Here is an 11228-nt window from a genome sequence, read left to right as displayed (position 1 = left end):
TAATCGCAAAATAACTCTCCATGTCGGTTATTTTGCATTTGATACATCAAATAAATAGACTCAAAAAATCATTTTGTAAAATCCCTTTTTGGATGCATCATTCAGACATTCCCAGTAACATCATAACACAGACTATTTGTGCAAAGAAAGGCTCATTAAAGGCTCGTAATGATACATGCTGAATTGCCTGTTAGACTGGTTTTCATCAGCAGCAGGTTTACAGTAGGCTGAGGTTGCTGCCTGTACTTTGTTTCATACGTCATCATACGCTGATGAGTCAGAGGGACGGACAAACAAGGACCAGGAACAGGCTGGTGTGACCCAGAGTCACCTCAGCCTCAGCAAGAAGTAGGAAAACGTATTCAGAGAAGGAAGGCTTCTTACAAAACCAGACCGAGGAGAAAGAGATGACCGAGGACTTGGAGGAGCAGGAAGACGAGCTGCTCGCTCTCCAGAGTATCTTTGATGCGGACGAGTTTGTTCGGGACGAGTCGAAGTCTGCCGGAGAAATCCGAGTATGTGTCGAGCTTCCTGTCGGCTTCAGCGTGGCTCTCAGAGAGGGTAAATCAGAGGCGCCGGGGTTGTCAAACACGCGACTGCTGGACCGAAAAGGTCCGATCTGATGTTTTTGGAAAATGTTGGTTTGGAATATTAGGAAGCACCTTTACTGTTACAGCCTTAATCATCTACTTAAGATAAAAATGGGTTTTATGTAGCCAATGATGTAAAATGAGTTAAACACTTGTTCTGCATTAGGCGAGCCCGTAACAATGTAATGAGCATGTTTTTGTTGGCCTTAAATGGGAAGTATGATGTATGAATTAAATATATCTATATTAAATATACCTTTGAACAGCTTAATGTCATCAAGCATCATTTATAGCTTTTGCTATTTGAGTTCATGTGACAGAATATATCAAATATTTTCTGTCGAATACACCCAAATTATTTAAAAACAAATAAACAAGCATTACAGAAAGAGATTAGTTCATCTGATGAGCTCGTATTTTTCTTTCTAAGGTGAAAGTCTGCGTCAGTATGATATTTCCTTCCTTCCACCGCTGCTTTTGAACTTTGGGCTTCCTGAAGACTACCCTTCCTCCTCCCCTCCCTCCTTCAGCCTCACCTGCAGCTGGCTGACTCACACGCAGGTAATCAGCAGTCAAGTCATTGTTGGTCACATGTTCAGCCTGCCAGTGTGTGAGAGGTTCACAGGACATTGTAGAGGCTCAGTAAAGATGACAACAATCTATTCTCCCTCTCCCTCCACAGTTGGCTGCACTGCGTGCTCATCTCGCTGATCTCTATGAGGCCACTGGGGGAGCTGTGGTGCTCTTCTCCTGGGTGCAGTTTCTCAGAGAAGATGCTCTGAGGTTCCTGAACATCCACAGTAAGCTGGATCTTCCTCCTGATGAACGCAGCACCCTGCATTATAACCAGGACCAACACGATGCTGAACTCTCAGAACCAAAGAACAATTCAGAGCCAGAGTTCTCTGTACCATCCTCGGAAGTTCAGGAGAATCCTTCAGACGGGAGCAGCGCAGACTCTCAGGGAGCTTCGGCTTTAGACTCCTGCAAGCATGACCAGAATGATCTGAACTCTCACCAGAGCCAGAGTGATCTAACCTCAGATTATCAAAGAGCTCTTTCTCCAGAGCCTGCAAAGCAAGGCAAGTTTATTTGTATAGCACAATTCAACAACAAGGTGATTCAAAGTGCTTTACAGAGACATTAGAAACAAGAACAAATAAAAAGCATGATTTAAAATTGATTAAAACAAGCAAATAAACTAACTAACTAATTAACAAACAAACAAACAAACAAAACAGTATATAAAATCAAAACAGATAAAATCAGAACAGTAGATAAAATCAGTAGTTAAGTTTTGAAATTTAAGCTTAAAGTGTGGATTTGGTGCTTTATTCAAATGCAGCTGAGAACAGGTGAGTCTTCAACCTGGATTTAAATAAACTGAGTGTTTCAGCTGATCTGAGGCTTTCTGGGAGTTTGTTCCAGATATAAGGAGCATAAAAGCTGAATGCAGCTTCTCCGTGTCTGGTTCTGACTCTGGGAACTGATAAAAGACCGGATCCAGATGACCTGAGGGATCTGGATGGTTCATACTGGGTCAGGAGGTCATTGATGTATTTTGGTCCTAAACCATTCAGAGCTTTATAGGCCAGCATCAGAACTTTAAAGTCTATCCTCTGACGGACAGGCAGCCAGTGTAAAGACCTCAGAGCTGGACTGATGTTGTCCACTTTTTTGGTCTTAGTGAGGACTCGAGCAGCAGAGTTCTGAATGAGCTGTAGTTGTCTGACTGATTTTTTAGGTAGACCTGTAAAGATGCTGTTACAGTAATCAAGCCTACTAAAGATGAATGCATGGACTAGTTTTTCCAGGTCCTGTTGAGACATCAGATCTTTTATCCTTGATATATTCTTGAGGTGATAGTAAGCTGACTTTGTTATTGTCTTAATGTGTTTTTCTAAGTTTAGGTCTGCATCCATCACTACACCCACATTTCTCGCCTGGTTTGTGGTTTTTAGATGTATAGATTGAAGTTCTCTGGTGACCTGTAATCGTTTTTCTTTGGCGCCAAAGACTATTACCTCAGTTTTGTTTTTGTTTAGCTGGAGAAAATTGTGGCACAACCAGTCATTGATTTCCTCAATGCATTTACCAAGAGCCTGTACAGGGCCTCGGTCTCCTGGTGACATTGTGATATATATTTGTGTGTCATCTGCATAGCTGTGATAGTTTATTTTGTTGTTGTTTATAATCTGTGCCAGTGGGAGCATGTAGATGTTAAACAGAAGGGGTCCCAAGATGGAACCTTGGGGAACTCCACATGTGATACTTGTCTGCTCAGATGTGAAGTTACCTATTGATACAAAGTATTTCCTGTTTTCTACGTATGTTTTGAACCAGTTTAGTACAGTTCCTGAAAGACCTGTCCAGTTCTCCAGTCGTTTGAGTAATATGTTGTGGTCAACTGTATCAAATGCTGCACTGAGATCCAGTAAAACTAGGACTGACATTTTTCCACTGTCTGTATTCAGACATATGTCATTAAACACTTTGGTCAGAGCGGTTTCAGTGCTGTGGTTCTGTCTAAAACCTGACTGGAAGGCATCGTAGCAGTTATTCTGTTTTAAGAAGTAACTGAGCTGTTGGGAAACTGCTTTTTCAATGATCTTACTTAAAAACGGGAGATTTGAGATCGGCCTGTAGTTGTTCATTTGTGTCTTGTCAAGATTGTCCTTTTTCAGTATAGGTTTGATTACAGCAGTTTTTAGTGATTCTGGAAACACACCTGATAATAAAGAAAAGTTGACGATCTGTAACAGGTCTGACTCTAAAGTCTTTGAGACCTTTTTGAAAAAACTTGTTGGCAGGACATCTAAACAGCAGGAGGAGGAGTTCAGTTGACCTAAGATGTCCTCCAGGTCTTTGCTGTTAATAGGTTGAAACTGTTTCATGGTGTTTAAACAGTTTTTTGGTGGACACAGTACATATCCTGGATCTGCTGTTGATGTACCAATTGCTTGTCTAATTTTTTGGATTTTTTCAGTGAAGAATTTGGCAAAGTCATTGCAGGCCATGGTCGAATGAAGTTCAGCTGCCACTGACACAGGAGGGTTTGTTAGCCTGTCAACTGTAGAAAATAAGACCCGAGCATTATGGCTGTTTTTAGTGATGATGTCAGAGAAGTAGGACCTCCTTGCATTCCTCGGTTGTAAATTATAATTGTGAAGTTTCTCTTTATAGATGTCATAATGAACCTGGAGGTTTGTTTTTCTCCATCTGCGCTCAGCTTTCCTACACTCTCTTTTTTCATTTTTCACCAGTGTGGAGTTTCTCCATGGAGACTTTTTCCTTCCAGAGATAACCTTCACCTTAATGGGAGCAATAGTGTCCATTACATTTAACATGTTAGCATTGAAGCTATTGACGAGCTCATTGACTGACCCTCTGGGCAGGTCAGGTGTTAATGGGAAGACCTGGTTAAAAATTGCACTACTGTGTTCAGTTATACACCGTTTTGTGATCACTGTTGTTGATATATTTGTGTGGGCTGAGATTTTACTTTCAAAGAAAACACAGTAATGATCAGACAGGCCCACATCAGACACAGTAACCTTTGAAATGCTCAGGAAATGCTCAGGCCTTTGGAGATCAGTAGGTCAAGAGTGTGTCCTCTATTATGTGTGGCCTCTGTTACATGCTGAGTCATCCCAAAGTTGCCCAGAGTGTTACTCAGGTCTTTAGTCCCTTTGTCCTGAGGGTTGTCCACATGAATGTTAAAATCCCCAGCAATAATTACACAGTCAAAATCAACACAGATCACAGACAGCAGTTCACTGAGGTCATTAAAAAAGTCTGTGCAGTATTTGGGAGGCCTGTAAACATTAAGAAACACTCCAAAACCAAACCACACACACTCCAGATGTGACAATCCTCCAAGCCTCAGAGTTTAATGTTGATCTCCAGGATGATCTTTCTTCATCTGCAGAGAAATCCAAGCATCATCAAAGTGTCCGGGAAGATTTCTTAAATGAAGGAGATGCTTCTCTCTCATCGCTGCTTCCCTCTACCTCCTCAGGCACGTTAGATCCAAGTGAACTTGGAGCTGCTTCTCTGCCGGTCCAGCCCACAGATTCTCCTCAGAGTGAAGAGCAAACCCTCTCTGGTCTCTTTTTATCTCCATCACAGACTCTGCTGTCCCACATTTTGATTTATGATGCGGCCCAGAAACACAAAGTGTTTGCCACCACTTTCTTTGACTGCGGGGTTTGTTTTATGGGCCGGCTCGGGTCCGAGTGCGTGAAGCTGTCACCGTGTGGCCACGTCTTCTTTTTTTTTTTTTTTTTTTTTTTTTTTTTTTTTTTCCTTTTTAAATGACATCAGAAACAGCAGTATGCGACATTACGTGATGGCAGAGCTTCAGTTCATCCTTTGTCATTTTTTTTTTTTTTTTTTTTTTTAATAAATAGGACAGGGGGAATGAATGAGAGAAAGAGGGGGAGAGAAAGAAAGAAAACCAAAGGGGAGAAGAGACGGTGAGAAGGGGGGGGAAGAGAGAGAGAAAAAAAAAAAGAACTCCTGGGTCACCTGTATGGAGAAAAAAAAAACAAACAAACAAAAAAAAACAAACAGAGGAGACAGCAAACAACAAAGAGTAACATAATAATAGAGAAAACAAAGCACCATCACAATAAACTAGCTAGTCATAGATATCAATATTTACTAAATAATAAACGATATTGTGCAGCACGCAAGATAGACAGCGCACAGTGTGCTTTGAGGCAGCAGCCAAGAAAGCTTTAGTCCGCGTCTGTGAATACCCATGTGTGCATACCTGTGTGGATCAGCATGCTTGCATTCCAAAGGTTTCTCCATGTAATGATCTGCTAGGGAGTGTGGGGGGGCCACAGCCCCGTCCTCCAGGGTGTGAAGCGGGTATGGAGGAGATCAAAACTCCAGACATCCAGAGGCCCCCAGAACACAAGAGACCATGGAAGACCAACAGAGGGGCAGCCGCGCCACTGTTCCAGTAAGAGCTGAGGAGAGTCCCAGATGAGGGCTCGCCCAGCAGCCGCGGAGCAGAAGTCAGGGGGAGTTGCAGTGACGCGCCCGTGAGCTCCGCCGGCCCCCAGCTGTGCCTGAGTGACCGAGCCCCAGGCCGAGAGGCCGGGGGCACCCCACCTCCAAAGGGGCCCGAGCGAGCCCCAGGCCCCAGGCCCCGACAAGCGGCCGCCAAGGAGTGAGCCGGTGTGTACCCGGACGCCCACCCCCAGACACAAAGAACCACCAACACACCGACACCTGAGGGAGTCCGCCACCGGCAGGGGAAGTGGTGGTGGGTGGAGATAGGCCTCCAAACCTTGGAGGGCCTGAGGTGTCCCCAGAGAGGTGGCGTCTGATACCCAACCTGACATATAGACACAGACATACAGGCACACACAGACACAAACATCCATTCCCACCCTCATGCTCTCATATGCACTCACTCCACACTCAACCAACGTGGAGACAGACATAAAGAGACGCTGTACACACAATCACACTCCCCAAGCGTACTCTACAAACCGGGTCTAGGTACCCTTGCCCCTGGAGGGGGGAATTGCACCCAGACCCAGGTGGTGTTACCCTTTTCCCTGCGGTGGGGAGAGGCAGACCACCCCGACTCCGCAGCAGCAGGGAGGCCCCACACCCCAGACCGCAGTCGGACGGCCAACTCCTCCTACTAGCCCTCCCGCTCCAGCAGGCCGCAGAGAATGGGGGTGGGAGAAGACTCCAAACCTCCCTCCGTCTTCTGCCGGGCCTGTCTCTGCGAGTTCTGTACGGTTCAGATCACAGAGGGGAACGTCCGGGATGTCACCTGTCCTCAGGCAGACTGCGCTGGTGCCCCTACACCTGCACAGGTAGAAGCTACACGCAGCCTTCAACCTGCAGAATGGTTTCAACAACTGTAGTGTTTGGTCCTTTCATCTAATATCAAAACACATTTTAAAAGCTGTTAAAAATAGCTACAGGTAGAAGGATCAAGCACAGAGGAATTTCGGCCTCACTTTGTGTCTCTGCTTTTTCGTCTCTGTTGTGTTTGTAGGTGCAGAGTCTGGTAGGGGAGAAGCTGTTCAGCCGCTATGACCGTCTCCTGCTGCAGAACACTTTGGACAGCATGTCTGGTCTGTTTCTATTGCTGTTAAACTGAGTGTGTCGTAAAGTTTTTCATACACTGATTGGAATGTATTTATTACATTTCTGTATTAGACCAGACAGAAAGAACATCTTTAGCTCTTTTTCAATAAATGTTTTTGTCTCGCAGATGTGACGTACTGTCCTCGAACATCCTGTGGCTCTGCTGTTATTTTGGAGAAGTCCAGCAATGCAGTGCTTTGCTCTGAGTGCAGCTTTGCCTTCTGCGTCACGTGCAGAATGACCTACCATGGATTAGAAGAGTGTGAAACCAAGAAAAAACATGCAAGAGATGCATTGCAAACCGCTTTAAAAAGCCTAGACTTGCCACAGTCACAAGGTACACAAAGGCACACTATTTCAATGACTATGTGGATATCTCTTATGTTTACTAAAAATCCAAGTATGTTTTTTAAACTGATAATTTTTTGGTGTACTGGTTATTAATGTTAAAATATTCAGTCACAGGACGAGTGGTGTGAATGTTGTCCTGTTTCAAAGAAAATCATAAAGTCAGTCATTTCAAAGCAGGAAGTACAAGAATCAACATAGAGATGTCCCAGTATTGTGTCTCGTGTCAGTGCAGGACTCAACAGCATCAATCCAAGTGCAGCAGCCTCTGTAGAGGTGTAAGATTACTTTACAGCACTTACAAGTCACGAATGCGACTGAAAAAAATATATTTATTTGATCCGATTCTAATAGTAGCACTTTGTTTGATTAATCTTTAACCCTACACTGAAGGCTTTTTGTGTGTTGATGCAAATGTTGTTTTGTGCTCTGTGCTATCTGTGTCTCTCAGAGGGGTTGAGTGCTCTCTTGAATGACTATAAACATGGCAGTAAGGAGAGGAAACGCCTGCTGGTGAGCAGATATGGTAACATGCTGGTAATGCTGGAAAGTAATCTGAATGACACCTGGTTGGCCAACAACAGCAGATGCTGTCCTCACTGCTTCAGCAGAATCGAGGTATTTAGTCATGTGCGCACGGAGAGTTTCTGGCTGTTTTGAAGTCATGTGACTTTGCCTGCTCACGTGTTGTGTTTCATGTTGCAGAAGAATGGAGGATGTGACCACATGTTATGCACTCAGTGTGGACAGGACTTCAGTTGGTGCTGCGCTCTCAGACTGACAACAAAAAATGGAAAAACGCACTTACAAGAATATGTCTGTGAGAACCACCGAAAATAGCCTCCCAGTGCTTCCGCTACTTTCACCAGCAGCCCATCATTTTGTCACATTAAAATCAGTTTTATTTAAAAAGATTAAAAGAGAAATGAGATCTGATTGAAACAAAAAACAGAAATTTACATCCTGTGAAGTGTTTTGACCCAGACATGTCATACTGTATCATGGTCAGCAGAGGGCGCTAAACAACAAGAATGACAAAGCAGTAACATGACAAGTTCCTTTTGGTAACTTTAGAAAAGCTAATATGTAAAACAGTCTGTTTGTTTGTTATTTTCAATAAATTGATACATGAATTTAACAAATGATGAACTGATTTATTTAACCTGGATGCTATAAAAACACTTCAGGAAAATATCCTCTGTAAAACTATACAATAGCAAACCTGTAATGTAGAATATCTTATACACATATTTCTATATGAGACGTTCTTGCAGCTGTTTCTTAGATTCTCTGAGATCTACAGTGTACATATTAATTATTAATCTTCGTCTACTCTTTTTTGACTTAACCTCATGTTTTATCACTGTTGCATATGTAAAATCACAGCATAAGGTCCTCACTATGTGCCTGTAAAACATGTTCTCCCTAGTTATAATTGTAGCTCATTGTTGTCTTCACTGTCAGTAAACCCACTGTTTTTGTTTTTCAAGTAATGTATAAAGCGTGTGGTTGTAATTACTACCTATAGCCACAGTTCCAGCAGTCTGGAAAAAGCCTTTTTTACTCCAAAAGATTAAGTTAAGATTCATTAAATAATTAAATAAATGTGTAATTCATTCATTAAAATGATAAATGAAAAATATATATGAATACACAATTAAATGTCAATTCATTTCATTTAAAAGATAATTATTTATTTCAAATTTTAATAAATTAAAGATGCTACTTTCTTTACTTACTTTTTGATTCATGTATTTGTTTAATTCATTTTGGCACATGTGGGTCTCAAGACTCATGCACACATTTTCTTTTATTATTAAATCATCCGGTTCATACCAGACCATTAGAATATTGTGTCTGACACCTCCAATTTTGTGTAATATCAAGGCTACACTAATAGAGATTGGTTAATATGTGTTTACAATCATTACGGCGTGCCATGATGATCTGGTTTAATCTCTAATGGTGCCTTAGGAACAAACAGGTCGAGAACAGTAGTCTGTAAGCAGGTTAAAAGGCTCATAGCGGTCCTGTATACTTCATTTCTACAGAGGTCAGTCTGTGTAGCAGATAGTGGCGAAGAAGAGAAAAGCTTATAACCCTTGAACTGCATGTCTCATTTCCCTTGCAGCAGCAGGCTACAGGTAGATCCTGAACATTTGGCTTCTTCACACTCACCAACTTCCTGTTTTGAAACGTCCCCCTCCATTCTTGCACTGTTCTGTCACAACACTGGAACAAAGACCACTGCTGCATACAACTGGAAATCTACAGATGTCTCGTATATCAGGCCAGCATGTTTGACTTTCTGTGTCTCTTCCAGGAAAATCCTGCTTCCACCCCAGGGGGAGGTCATCACTTCCTCATAAATGTCTAAACAACACTTTGCTTTTCTAAGGCAAACTGTTGCAGCAGGAGCCCTGGCCTGGAACTCCTGCTGCACTTGTACTTGACAAGCCTCTTGGTGGTTCTTCTGAGAGAAAAACAGCAAATGAAGAGGCACTCAGAAAATAATCATGTCAAGGACTATAAAAGACAAGTTATATGTTTCTACTGAACTATGGAGAGCAGTCATTTAACAAAACAATCTCAAATAAAATGAGGAGAAGGACTGCATGGTGAGTAAATAATACAGAAATCTTCTTTCCTGGAACTGAACAGGTAAAAAAATAAATCAGGTGAGGACAATGGAGGCAACACAGACCTCAAAATGACACCCTGGACAGGTCACCAGATAACACAAAGAGACAGACTAACTGCATGTCTGCATGAAGCCCGAGTACCCAGGGAGAACCCACACAAGCACAGGAGAACATGCAAACTCCATACAAAAAGGCCCCGGTGAGATGGTGGAGTCTAACCCCTTCTTGCTGTGAGGCAACGGCTCATTTCATTTTTTTAATCTTCTTCACATAGAACAATTAGCAGATGTTATAACTGACATGTATTACAACTCTGGGACAATATGAGATCAAGGAAGAAGCTGGCAGTTGACTTTATGCATTTGTAAACAAAGAAGAAATTGTCACTGTGACAACTTTAACCCCTTGCATTGGGGATTTTGTATATTATTTATTTATTTATAGTTTTATTATTACATAAAAATATAATATAAAGCATCATGAATTCATACCAACAATGACTTCTCTGTGTCTTTTGTAAACTTCATTAGTCCTGCCCGCATTCAGTTCCAGTAATTCTGCAGATACCTACCTTTAGTCGCACCAGATTTGTGTTACTTCCTTTATAATTACAGACTTTCTGCTGTTATTCGTGCAGAAAAGGTAAAAAGAAATGCATATACAGTGCAGCACAAGTCTTGAGTCATGCCTCATTTCTTAATATTTTGCTAGAAATATGGGACACAGGTGCGCTGATTCATTAAAACACCTGCAAATATGTTGTGTATTTTAATCATGCTTCAATAATATTGAGGTCTGTCAACTGGCGAGGCCAGTTCATTGAATTTAATTACTGATGAGGCTTTCATGGATCATCTGCAGCCCCAGATATATCTCTCAGGTCTTTGCTGCATTTATTTTATGTTGTGGACATGACTTTCAGGTAATGATCATCTGCTGTAGACAGTTTTTAGGCTTCCTGCATCTTCTTTTGTCCTCCATTAGCCCAGTTTCCTCAATTTCTTTGAGAACACACTGCACACCATGCTGTGATTAGTCGGTTTTTCAGTAGTAGTAGTTTCAAAGTTGTCCAAAGGATAGCTTTGAAAAAAAGCCTGGAGAACTGTTGCTGGAGACCACTTTAAAACTGACATGAAAGGCTGGCTCCTTGGAAGCAAAACATTAAAGAGAGGGGTTGCTAAAGACTTTTGCACAGTACTGCACGCACACATCAGAACCAAAGACCAATAACAGCCCTGAGTGATGGTTGTTGTTTCAGTCAGATTCATATTGATGTCTCACTGAGCTGACTGTCAGACGTGTGCTGAGCTGTCAGTTTGAAGCAAATCCCTCTTGAGTCTTCTAGGACCACTGATGCAATGATGTGAAGTAGCACTGCATAGCCTTGCATTTACCATAATGAATTGTAAATATCGCTGTTTTAATGCAGAGTAAAACTTTTTTTAAAAACGCCATTTTATAAATCATTATAACAAAAAATAACAAAAAACAAAAGAACGAACAGATCAAATGGCCATCCCATCCTTGATGA

General features: G+C 42.0%; 1 pseudogene across 1 annotated transcript; it reads left to right on the top strand.

The window, feature by feature from the left end:
- Positions 1-296: 296 nt before the first annotated feature.
- Positions 297-8470, top strand: LOC146649308 (E3 ubiquitin-protein ligase RNF14-like; annotated as a pseudogene). The gene is made up of 9 exons (XR_014908293.1): positions 297-561; positions 1021-1151; positions 1273-1684; positions 4420-4852; positions 6316-6430; positions 6616-6694; positions 6835-7044; positions 7507-7673; positions 7761-8470. The product of XR_014908293.1 is annotated as an E3 ubiquitin-protein ligase RNF14-like (transcript).
- Positions 8471-11228: the final 2758 nt, after the last annotated feature.

This window comes from Rhamphochromis longiceps, linkage group LG17, assembly GCF_057381845.1.
Source record: "Rhamphochromis longiceps isolate RC_006_pf linkage group LG17, R_longiceps_female_GT1.1, whole genome shotgun sequence".
NCBI classification, from domain to species: Eukaryota; Metazoa; Chordata; class Actinopteri; order Cichliformes; family Cichlidae; genus Rhamphochromis; species Rhamphochromis longiceps.
Note: the sequence above shows the minus strand (reverse complement) of the source record. Positions and strands in the feature narration are given on the sequence as shown.